The sequence below is a fragment of the Capra hircus genome, chromosome 6 (assembly GCF_001704415.2).
Source record: "Capra hircus breed San Clemente chromosome 6, ASM170441v1, whole genome shotgun sequence".
NCBI classification, from domain to species: domain Eukaryota; kingdom Metazoa; phylum Chordata; class Mammalia; order Artiodactyla; family Bovidae; genus Capra; species Capra hircus.
Window position 1 is genome coordinate 114,949,018 of NC_030813.1, and position 11,093 is coordinate 114,960,110.

Below are 11,093 nucleotides of genomic sequence, written 5' to 3' on the forward strand. Positions count from 1 at the left end.
CCCAACCATCTCATCCTCTGTCGTCCCCTTCTCCTCCTGCCGTTCATCTTTCCCAGCATCACAGTCTTTTCCAATGAGTCAGTTCTTCGCATCAGGTGGGCAAAGTATTGGAGCTTCAGCATCAGTCCTTCCAATGACTATTCAGGGTTGATAGTCCTTTACGATGGACTGGTCGGGTCTCCTTGCAGTCCAAGGGACTCTCAGGAGTCTTCTCCAACACCACAAAAGCACACATGCTGGGAGCCCAATAAGTCCTTGTGGAGGAGTGAATGGCTTCTCTTTACATTATCCCGATGGGCAGAGCTCTCCTTCCTCACATCTCACCTCCCTCGAGTGACCTCACTGGAATCTGAATCTCCTTGGAGACACCGAGGGGAGAGCAGTTGCTGAAAATGGCTGAACTGAAGCCTCCCTGTGAACGTACCAATTCCTCTGCCGATCCACGGAGCCTCAGCTGGCCACTCGAGTCTGGAGGAGCCTGTTCCAGCTCCTTCCCAGTGCCCTTGACTGATGCCAGGGGTGGCAGAGCTGCCTGCTCTTCCCAGGAAGTCATCAAGGCTTTTACAATCCCATTCTGGGTTGTGCAAGTTCTCATCTGGTGAAAACTCCTCTTGGGTTTGAAGGCAGGTTGACAGGAGGGAAGGGATGAGAGGAGGCTGCTCCTTTTAAGGGGTGGAAGCTGGGCTTGGAGTTGGTTTGATAGCCTCTCTGGGCAGAGGGATGACAAGGACGTTGGGATTGGAGCCAGATGCTGACTCCTAGCACCCCTGGCTTCCAGTTATGTGTCCTTGAAACAGACATGGAGCTTTCCTGAGTCTTCCTTTCCCAATGGTAAGGTGGGGATCCTAATAGAGGCTGACACTGTGGTGTGCCAGGCACTATTCTAAGCCCTTTATGCCTATTTGTTAATTTGCTCGTAATAGCAGCCACACAATTCCATTCAGTTCAATTGCTAAGTCGTGTCTGACTCTGCGACCCCATGGACTGCAGTACACCAGGCTTCCTTGTCCACCACCAACTCCCGGAGTTTGCTCAAACTCATGTCCATCGAGTTGGTGATGCCATCCAACCATCTCATCCTCTGTCATCCCCCTCTCCTGCCTTCCATCTTTCCCAGCATCAGGATCTTTTCAAATGAGTCAGTTCTTTGCATCAGGTAGCCAAAGTATTGGAGTTTCAGTTTCAGCATCAGTCCTTCCAATGAAAATTCAGGACTAATTTCCTTCAAAATGGACTGGTTGGATCTCCTTGCAGTCCAAGGGACTCGCAAGAGTCTTCTCCAACACCACAGTTCAAAAGCAACAAAGCAGATGTGATCACTAGCTGTCAACACCCATCACACACCTGAGAAAAGGGAGCCCAGGAGGTCAAGTGACCTGCCGAGGTTAGGAGGTGGGGTGATGGGGCCAGTCTGCCCTGCTGCCTCCTTGGCCCCCCCGCTTTCTCTCCAGGCTTTACAGCACTGGCACCAGGAAGACCCCCCAGAGGGCGAGCCCCTCCCCACTATCCATGCTTTGTTCTTCAGGAAAGGCTAGGCTGGCAGAGACTCTGGGTGAGGATGGGTAAGAGGTTGTGGGGAAAGCTGAGATGAAGGTCTGGCTTCTGGCTCCTCAATTGGAGCTGCTGCTGCAGAGAAGCTGCCAAGAAGGTTCCTGGAGCCAGTGGCCTCCGTGCACCTTCCCTCATCCTTGCCCTGCTAACTGGCCATTGAAGGGATTGGAAGATTCCCACAGGGTGACGAGGTTCAGAAGCTGACAGGGGTCAGAGGAGATGGCGGGAGAGAAGGATCCCCCTCCCAGGGGCTTCAAGAGCCACAGAAGCAGCTCCAAAGTGTTTCCAGATCGCAGGACGTGGGCAGCGCCCCTCCCAGGTTGTCACCCCCCTCTCTGCCTTTCTCTCCTCCCCCTCTCCGTCTCCTAAGATCTTCCTCTTTACCTTCCCTTCCTCATCTCCTTCCTTCCCTCACTGCTCCTCCAGTCCTGTTTCCACTTTTTGCCACGCTTCTCGATTCAACAAGCAAGGGTGCAGTCTCTGACCCTGAGCTGGCTGGGAGTTGGGGAAGGGGAACACGGCCCAGTCAGTGCGTGCCTTCTGTAACCCCCTCCATGCAGCACCCTCTGCCTGGCCTGCGCAGATCCGTGCCCTCATTCTCCCTAGCTCCGAGCACCCCGCAAACACCTCCAGTTTGGTGCCAGCTCAGAGGAGGGTGAGACGCATGGTGACGGGCATTGGAGGAGGGGCTGACCGGCTGGCTAGCATTTCAGCTGTGCGTGAGTCACCGTGGAGCCTCCCTTGAAGGTGTGACCACGGCAGGGACTCACCTGGTTCAGAGCAGACAGGCGCAGAGCCCCCTCCCACCAACTCCACGAGGGGAGGAGGAAAGACAAAGCAACAGCCACGAGACCTCTGTGCCCCCTTGCACCCCGCGCCCTCCCGCCTGGCTTCAGCGCCCCCGGATGGTGCCAGGCGCGGGGATGGCGAGCGCGTTCAGCACCACGGACAGCGCCACGAGCGGTGGCCAGGGCTGCGGCGTGTGCGCTCCGCCTCCCCGGAGGCGCCCAGCTCCGCCGTGCTACTAAATCTTATGTTGCTTTTACCTAAATTTTTTCTAGGCCTTTTTTTTGTTTGTTTTTACCTGACATCATGCTCCATACCTGGAAGAAGCAGATAAATTCTCTCTCTACAGAAAAGAAAAACAGAACAAAACCTCACATATTTCATCTCTGGCAGGGTGCCACTCTGCTTGGACACTCCATCCACACGGTGCAATATCACTAGTTAAATTGGATTTGTGTGTTCCAGAGAAGCGAGTGTCCTGCGGGCTGGGTTTTGGTGGTCACATCATGACTAGGCCTCTTGCTGCCGTTCCGAGCGCGCCTCCATATCTTGGGACTCCCTGGGCGCGCCGGCTCCCCCCGCCGCACTTTCTCCGGCTCGCACTGAGTCGATCCCCTGCCGCCCTTGGCGCCTGCGGGATGCCCGGAGACCTGCGAGCACCAAGGGCCGGGGAGAGGCCTTGCTGGCCGGGCTGCTGGCTCCGGCGTGGGCGGCACCGCCGCTGTCCAGCGCGCTGGTGCTGCTCTGCGCCCACAGAACCACACTGCGTGCGCGCGGGCCTCAGGCGTCTTCCTGGTGAGCCCGTTCCTGGGCCACCGGCTGCCGGCGGCGCTGCACTTACCCTTCCTGCGGCTCGGTGGGCTGCGAGGGCGGTCGCCGGTAGAGGCTGGCGCGTGCCAGGCCGTCGGCCTCCTGGACACTTTCTTAGCCTTCAAGGCGGCGCTGACCGTGGTGGCACTGAGCGCGGACCAGGGGCCGGCGGTGGGTTTCCCACTGCGTGGCGCCCTGCGCCCGGCTCTGGCTGCTGGTCCAGGCGTGGGGACTGCCGCTGGCCTTCGCGCCCCTCGCGCGCTCCCCCTGCTCGTGGCGGAGCTGCTGGAACCTTCGCGTCCTGCTCGCTGCGCCTGCCGTCTGTGTCCCCACACCGGCAGCGCCTGGCGTCCTTGGCTTCCTTGGCCTCCGCGCCACCGGCTTCACCCACCGCTTGCTCACAGTGCTGCCTGGCCTCCACCAAGGTGCTGCGGGTGGTGTGTGGCCACTTCCCCCGCAGCAACGTCCTCGCCGCGCAGGTGAGGTGCAGAGGCCGTGGTTCCCTCCTGGTCTGGAGGGCGGCATCCGAACTGCTGTTACTCCCTTGGCAGGTGGCCCAGAGGAGCCTGCGGGCACCCTCTTCGGCTCAGGCATTGCAGAACCGGGCCTCCCCTGCACACTGCTCACGAGTTTCCACACTGGCTTGTTTGTACGCTCCGTACACCCACACACCTAAAGTGTTCTCAGCACTGAGCCAGTGAAATATGTGTCTGAGGTGGAGAGGAGCTTTTGTGCCAAGCTGTGAGGTCTGTAGGGAGCCAGTGGAGAGGGCGGCGGGGAGGGGGTGCCTTCCTTCTGTCTGGATGTGGGGCCGTCAGGACGCCCCTCCTGGGTATGGATGTGAACAGGCCCTATTTCTGCTCTGCTGAGCCGGTGCCTTTCCTGACCGGGGACTCAAGTCTTGGAGGAGGGGGTCTTCCCAGGTTCTGTCTGTCTGCTCCCTGCTTAGCATGCCCATGCCCACTGACTCTCCAGCTGGGGTCACTGCTAGGGGCCGCCTCCACCTTCCCGCACACAGAGCTCCCACAGCCCCTGCTGCACGCTGCCCTTCCCCACGCCCCTGACAGTCCAGGAGGCTCCTCCTCACCGAGGGGTCATTCTGCTCCTCCCCCAGGGATCTTGACCTTGGTTACCTCTGGGCGGAAGGAAGAGTAGAATGGGAGGGAGCCGTGGAGGGGCTTAGAGGGGGAAGAGGGAAACGACGATCTACCCCTCCTTTCTGCGCCACCCCCTGACCCCACCAGGCCTCCATTACTCCACCGTTACAGAAGAAACCCAGCTCTCTGTCAGGCTTTTCTCTCTAGTCCTGTCTCCGACCATGCCCTCTTTCTGCCCTGCAGGGGGTGTGTGTGTGTGTGTGTGTGTGTGTGTGTGTGTGTGTGTGTGTGCGCTGCCTCCATGAGCAGAAGTGGGGCCTCCAGGGGAAGGTGCTTCCTAGGTGCTAGGAAGATGAGCATCACCCGCTTTGCCCCACATGTTGTGGGTCTAGGACAGGGTGCGCCCTGGCTATCAAGCCCCTGACCTGGGAGTTCCTGGGGGGAGGGGGAGGGGGCCCTCTGGCTCACCAGCCTCTGAGGTCTTCCAGATGGTCCCCAAAGGGCAGCCGAAATCCACAGCCCCCTCCTCCACACCTGAGGCACCAGCTTCCTCTCAGCTCTTGACGCAGGCACTGGGGCTGGGATGTCCCCAGTCTCCATCCAGGGAGACTGACCCTGGTACAGGCAGGTACAGGGTCTGTCTGAGCAGGCACCTGGCTCTTTCTCATCCTGACAAGTTTTCAAACTCAGTTAGGCAAACTGGGAGCCATCCCAGCCTGAGACTCAGCATGCCTGGGTCATAGGTTTCAGGGAACAGGGGTGGATGGCTGGGCTGGGACTTCAAGACTCTTCCAGCTGGGTGAGTGGTCTCTTTGCTCCTCCTCCCAGATCGTTCCCTGGAGACCCTGGCCTGAAGCTTGTAGGAGACTGGGGAAGAGACGTGTCTGGGGCCCGCTGGGGACCACAGTCACAGTCTCATGGTGAGGGTCATGTGGGTCTGTGTTCTTGGGCTTCTTACTCTGAGGCCAGGCCCCTGGTGTGGCCAGACTCACCGGGTGGTCCTCACGGCCCCCTGGGAGGAGACGATGGTCCTCTGCCTCACGGGGCTAGGTCCCCCATGGCCCAGGCTGCAGCCCCAGGGGAGACAGCAGGTCAGGATGTGGGTCCCAGCTCCGGGCTTTGTTCACACGCAGTTCTCCTGGGATCTCCCGCAAGGTCAGTCCGTCTGTCCAGGCTGACCGTCTCCTCAGGCCGTTCTGTTTGCAAGGCGTTGTTGGAGGAGGTAGACGTTCTCCACAAGCCGGGGGGCCGTGGAGCTGCTGTGGCAGGCAGTGGGCTCTCTCCTCCCTGTCAAGCTCCCGTGAGAGTCCGTGCTCAGGGCTGAGTCTTGGGGCTTTTGGCTCAGGGATGTGGCTTGGGTTTCTCCTGGACCCCGGGCGCTGTGCTTCCTCACAGGGAACCTGGCGAGGGGTCTAGTCTGAGGAGACTGCATGGGAACCTTTGTGAATGAAGGAAGGCTTCTCTGGGGATTAGCGGTTTATGTGACCCGGGATCATCTCTGTGCGTGCACACGTGTGCATGCGTGCGCGTGTTTGTGAATGTGTGCGTGTGCATGTTTGTGAATGTGTGCGTGTGCATGTGCGCATGTGTGTGCGTGCACGTGTGTGCGTGCACGTGTGTGCATGTGTGTGCGTGTGGGCGTGTGTGCGTGTGTGTGCTTACCTGGTAGCTCAGCTGGTAAAGAATCTGCCTGCAAAGTAGGAGACCCTATTAGATTCCTAGGTCAGGAAGATCCCCTGGAGGAGGACACAGCAACCCACTCCAGTATTCTTGCCTGGAGAATCCCCACGGACAAGAGGAGACTGGAGGGCTACAGCCCATGGGGTCACAAAGAGTCGGACAGGACTGAGCGACTAAACACAGGTGCTTGAGTTTCAACAGCTGGAGGTGGCAACTCTTTCCAGACACTAAGCTGTGTTCTCCCAGACTCAGTCCCTCGCGGCCACTCCCTGGACACCCGTGCTGGGGCCCAGAGCCACTCACCCAGCAACTGTCCGGTCTGCCATTTGTACTCGTCTGTGGTTCTAGAAGCTTCCAAACCTCTAGGTGTGAGTGTCTGAAGGTGGGCACCACTGCCACACTACCCACTCAGCGGCCCAGCAGGCCAGCAGAGCTCGTGTTCTTTGTCAACATCAGTTCTTAAGCTTTGCCATCGTTGGTGCCCACTGTGACATCCTGGGCAAGTGCCCGAGTTCCGAGGTGGCGACCCCCTCTGTGGACCTCCCGCTCTGCTTCAAGTCCCCCTAGGTCCTGGCTGCATACCCAACGGGCTGCTGTGGAGATCCCCAATGCCAGCATCCACCCACAGCAGCTCTCTGGACGCAGACTGAGGGCCCGGCAGGCCTCCGTGGAGCCCAGCACACAGGACTCAGGTCCTGCCACAGGAACACTGCTCGGAGCCCAAAACGGCTGCTTGGCTTGGGGTGGAGGTCGTGGGGGGTGGCAGCTGCGGGATGGAGGTGATGACGCGGGCTGGGCTCACGGCTGCAGGGCAGCCCCGGGGCAGTGACTTGCCCTCTCTGAGCCTGTTTCCCCGCCTCCTCTTGGAGGCTGTCGTGCTGCCTTCAAGGTGGGGGGTCGGCAGGCAGCCTGTGTGGCACCCAGTGCGTGGCAGGCCCCCTGTAAAGTGAGAGCTGCCGTCACGGGTAGGGCGACACCCCTGCTCCAGCCCAGGAGAGCTGCCTGCTGTTTCCAGCCTAGTCATTAACATCGCCCAGGGGCAGGAGCTAGTTCCAGGGAGACTAGATCGGGGCTCCCATGCCTCACGTCATGGTGGGAGGCTCCAGCGAGGGCAGGGGTGGGGTCCCCTGTGCTCCCATTCTATTCCTCGTGGCGCGTGGGCGCTGGACTCGCTGGTCACACCTGCATCCTGTCTGCCTCCTTTGGGGTCTGTTTCCTACAAAGGATCAGCATCTTGACTGGTGGTCGTTTCAGTCGTGTCTGACTCTTTGCAACCCCGCGGACTATAGCCCCGCCCCGCCCCAGGCTCCTCTGTCCATGGGATTCTCCAGGCAAGAATCTTGGAGTAGGTTGCCATTTCCTTCTCCAGGCTTGACTGGGGAAGGACATAAAAAGATCCTGGGTCCCAGTCTTTTCTTATGAGGATATAAGAGCATGTGGGCCCCATCCCCACCTCTCAAGGCCCCTGTTTCAGTGATGGTCGCGAGGTGGTCAGGAGAGTTTCGGCAGTGGGTAGAGCGCAGGCATCCAGGGCAGCAGCTGGGGGGTAGCGGGGGGAGCTGAGGCCTCCCTTCCCGACTGCAGCCCCTTGGCTCAGCCCCGAAGCCCGGCGAGGGTGGGACTTTGTTTGAGTGGCGGCCTCGTCCTCGGCCCAGTGGTCCAGGGGGCCATCCCCGGTGAAGCCACCCACTGTGTCATCGTTTCCAGCTGGACCCAAGGCATGGTGTCCAGGAGCTGAGTGCCCGTCTATCATGTTTCGCGGGGCCAGGAGAGAAGGGTGCCCAGACAGAAGTAGGTCCTCGGAGGATGCGGTTCTACCAGGCGAGTGAGCGAGTGAGTGAGAGGATGGGCTGGAGTCCCTCCTCAATCCCTGCTGTTTCCTTCCTCCCAGCCCCACGCCTCCCCTGCAGAAAAGGGTGGGAGGTGTGATGGAGGGCAGCGGTTTGCCTCATCCGTGGCCCCTGCACAGCCTGCAGCGCTGGCCAGGGAGAGGCGCTCATCCCTCCCTCACGCACACTCGACAGTCAGCGCTCTTGGCCACTTCAGGCGTTAGTAAGAGTTGAGAGCCTAGTGGAGCCAGGCTCTTAGTTAGTTGCAGTTCGTTTCCAACTCACTGGGTGTCCTTGGCGGCTGGCTTCTCCAGCACCTCCCCACAGCAGGATATATTTAAGTGCTGTGTAAATTATAAGATGCAATTCAAATAAAGCAAATTATTTGAGGGAATAATAACTACATATAAGGAGGGTCAGGGAGCAGTTAAAAAATATACCACCCAGGAGGTTCAATGAAAGCCATAATAATTCCAGCCCTGGGCTGGGTTGGGGGGTGTGTGGCTGCAGGTGTGAGAGGTGGTGACTGCTGGTCACAGCCCTGGTTCATAGTAGGCGCATTGACCTAGAGTCCCTTGGGGGCCTCCTGGGGAACTCCCAATGCTTGCAAAGGAGAGTGCAGTCCCCTTGTCTGTGACTTTACGGCCAGGCTGTGAACCTACAGGTTAAACCCTCTCTTCTTCCTGGAACTTCTCTGGGGTGGGAGAAGCATGCCAGCTGGTGGCGCTTGGACCCCGTGCCACTTGGGCACAGTTCTGCCAGGTTACAATCTGCTCTTACAGCCTTAAATCCATTTGAGGACACGTGTGTATTGTGTCCCGTGGAAAATGCCACAGCTGGAAAGAGACAGCACTTACTGGAGGGGGCGGGTCTTCCTCTCCGTCTTCTGCCTTCCCCGGAGTCCCCGCGGAATTGTCTAGAAGGCCGCTCAGGCACAGGCCCCTCCCGGAGGAGTGCTGTTAGCCGTGTCTGTGCCTGGCACTCTAGAACATTCGCTCTGTCAGCTGATGTGGCTTTTTTTGTTTTGTTTTTAAAGATCCTTTCCACGTGCATTTAAACGTATTGCAAAACGGCGTCCTTTCCCAAGAACTTTGTGAACTAATAAACACTTGATTCAAAGGGTCTCTCACTTCTCTGGGAAGGAGAAGACGCTGCCTTTGCCGTAGATTGAAGCCAGCTGCCCATGGGCTAGAGCACAGGTCCCCGGCTGGGCCTCTGGGATGACCCTGAGCGGACCCTGCGCCTCGTGTGCAGGGAGGGGCACTCAGTTCTCCGATGTCCAGAGGACCTGAGAGCCACAGGGCAGGAACCATGCGCCCCTGCACAGGGGGAGGCTTCCTGCTTCCCCGCCAGCAACTCCAGGCAGAGGGTTGCGTGGGAGTGGGGTTGTCTCTCTGGGCCCCGAAGGGGTGGCCCCGAGCCTGTATTTGGAGAACCCTCTTGCTTGAATTAAACATGGTAAGTTTCACTGCTGTCCCAGACACAGCATGGGGAGGGGCTGTTGGTCGAGTGGGGTCATGGTGGTTCCCCTAGACCTTAATGCTTCAGCTGGGCACTGAAAGAGGGGCCGCTCAGGAAAGGATCTCCGGACTGACCAGGGAGCGGCCCCCAGTCACCCATAGACTCCTGGCTGTTGGGTCAACCCTGCCTGGTCACCGAGAGCCCCTTGCTGGGGTCGGTGGAGAGTTGGTGAAGCGGCGGGTGAGTGACGGCTCGCTGCCATCGAGAACAGAGGCTCTGTTCTTTTCCAAGGCCCTGTGTGGCTTCTCACCAGACGGCGTCTTATTCCACAGGCAGCCACGTCGGCTGGTCCCGTGGCTCGGGCAGCCGGGCCCGTGCAGACTCAGGCCCCATGGCCTCCTCTGGTTCACCTGTCCCATTCGGAATCACGGGTCTCCCGCCTCTGGCCCACTGTCCAGTGTGCTGGGTTGGCTGGCTGGGATTCAGTGGGTGGGGAGGATTTGGCCCTTGGAAAGGCTTAACCTTGCCTCTGACTTGTCCCCAGTGCTCCGTCTGGGGGCTCAGACTCTCTTGGTTAAAAAGATTTTGCAAGAGGTTGTCCCTTTCAACTTCGCTGGGGAGGAAGGAGGGTGATCCTAGAGGGGATTACCAAATTCTCTCCCTGGGTCTTTGAAAACAACAGCTAGCACTGATCTTTCTCGTCCAGTCTGAAATGCTTCTGGTTTAAAGCTGTGTTGCTATTTTTATGCACCACTCAGATGGAAGGACCAACCGGACGAGAAGGCTGTAATCGGAGGTGTGAAGCTCACGGCTCAGGACTAGAAGTGAACCCACCTGCAGGAGGGGACAGCCAGGGGGCTCATCTGTGCCCACGTTGGCACATGGGGGTGGGAGAGGGGAATGGCGGGGAGGGAGCACACCTCCTCGGGAACAGGCACCACCAGCTGGCACCCAGGAAGCCTGGGGTCCAGCATTCACCCAGGGCCACAAACCTCAGAGGAGAAGTCAAAGGAAAGTGTCCAGAGACTGGCAGGGCAAGGCCAGGGGGTTCTGGAAGGACGAGGCTACAGTCCTGGTGGATCAAGGGCAGCGTGGAGACTCCCAGACTCCGGAGGTGCTGGCATGCTTGGAGTGAGCGGCTCCTTCTCTGAGCTCAGGATGGAGCGACGCCTTCTGCCCACATGCACCGCGCTGCCAGCCCAGCTTCTGGGCTAAGCTGCTTGTCCCAAGCCTCAGGACTGAGTGTCATGTGACTCCAGGGTCTGGCCTCCCTGCCTACCAGGACGGTTGGTAAAGGAGACCCATAGGGACTCCTGGCTCCCAAGGTGGCCTGAGCCAGTGGCCCAGCTCGGGAGGAACGTGGCCCGGGGACAGTGCTGGTCTGAGGACCTCTGCGTCTGGCCCCAGCGCTCAGGCACCAGTACACGATGCACATGCTGGCTGGACCACAGCAGTGGGGCTGTGTGAAGCGGCTGGCGGGCAGATGCGTGCCCATCTGGAAAGCAGAGAGCACCTGTCCAGCTCCGTGGAGGGCGCGGTTTCAAAGGTGTTGGCTGAACCTCAGAGCCATCCCGACCCTGGGAGCAGAGAGGGGCTCTAGCGATCACCTTTTTTCTCACCTGAGGGCTGAGGCCCTGGGGCCCCCTCCTCCCAGGCCCCTCAGGCCTCCTGCCCAGCCGGCTTGGGTGATGCAGGCAGGAGACGGTGGGAGGGGAGGGGAGTGGGAAGGGGCTGTCTCACAGCCCCAGGTGCAGACAGGCGTTTGCACTCCAACACCCTGGAGTTGGGGTGTCTGTGCTGGGCTCCCTGCATCTGGGGGGCGTGTGGCTGGTGGAGACACCCTGGGGAACCTGTATGCCACCACCTGGATGTCCACTGG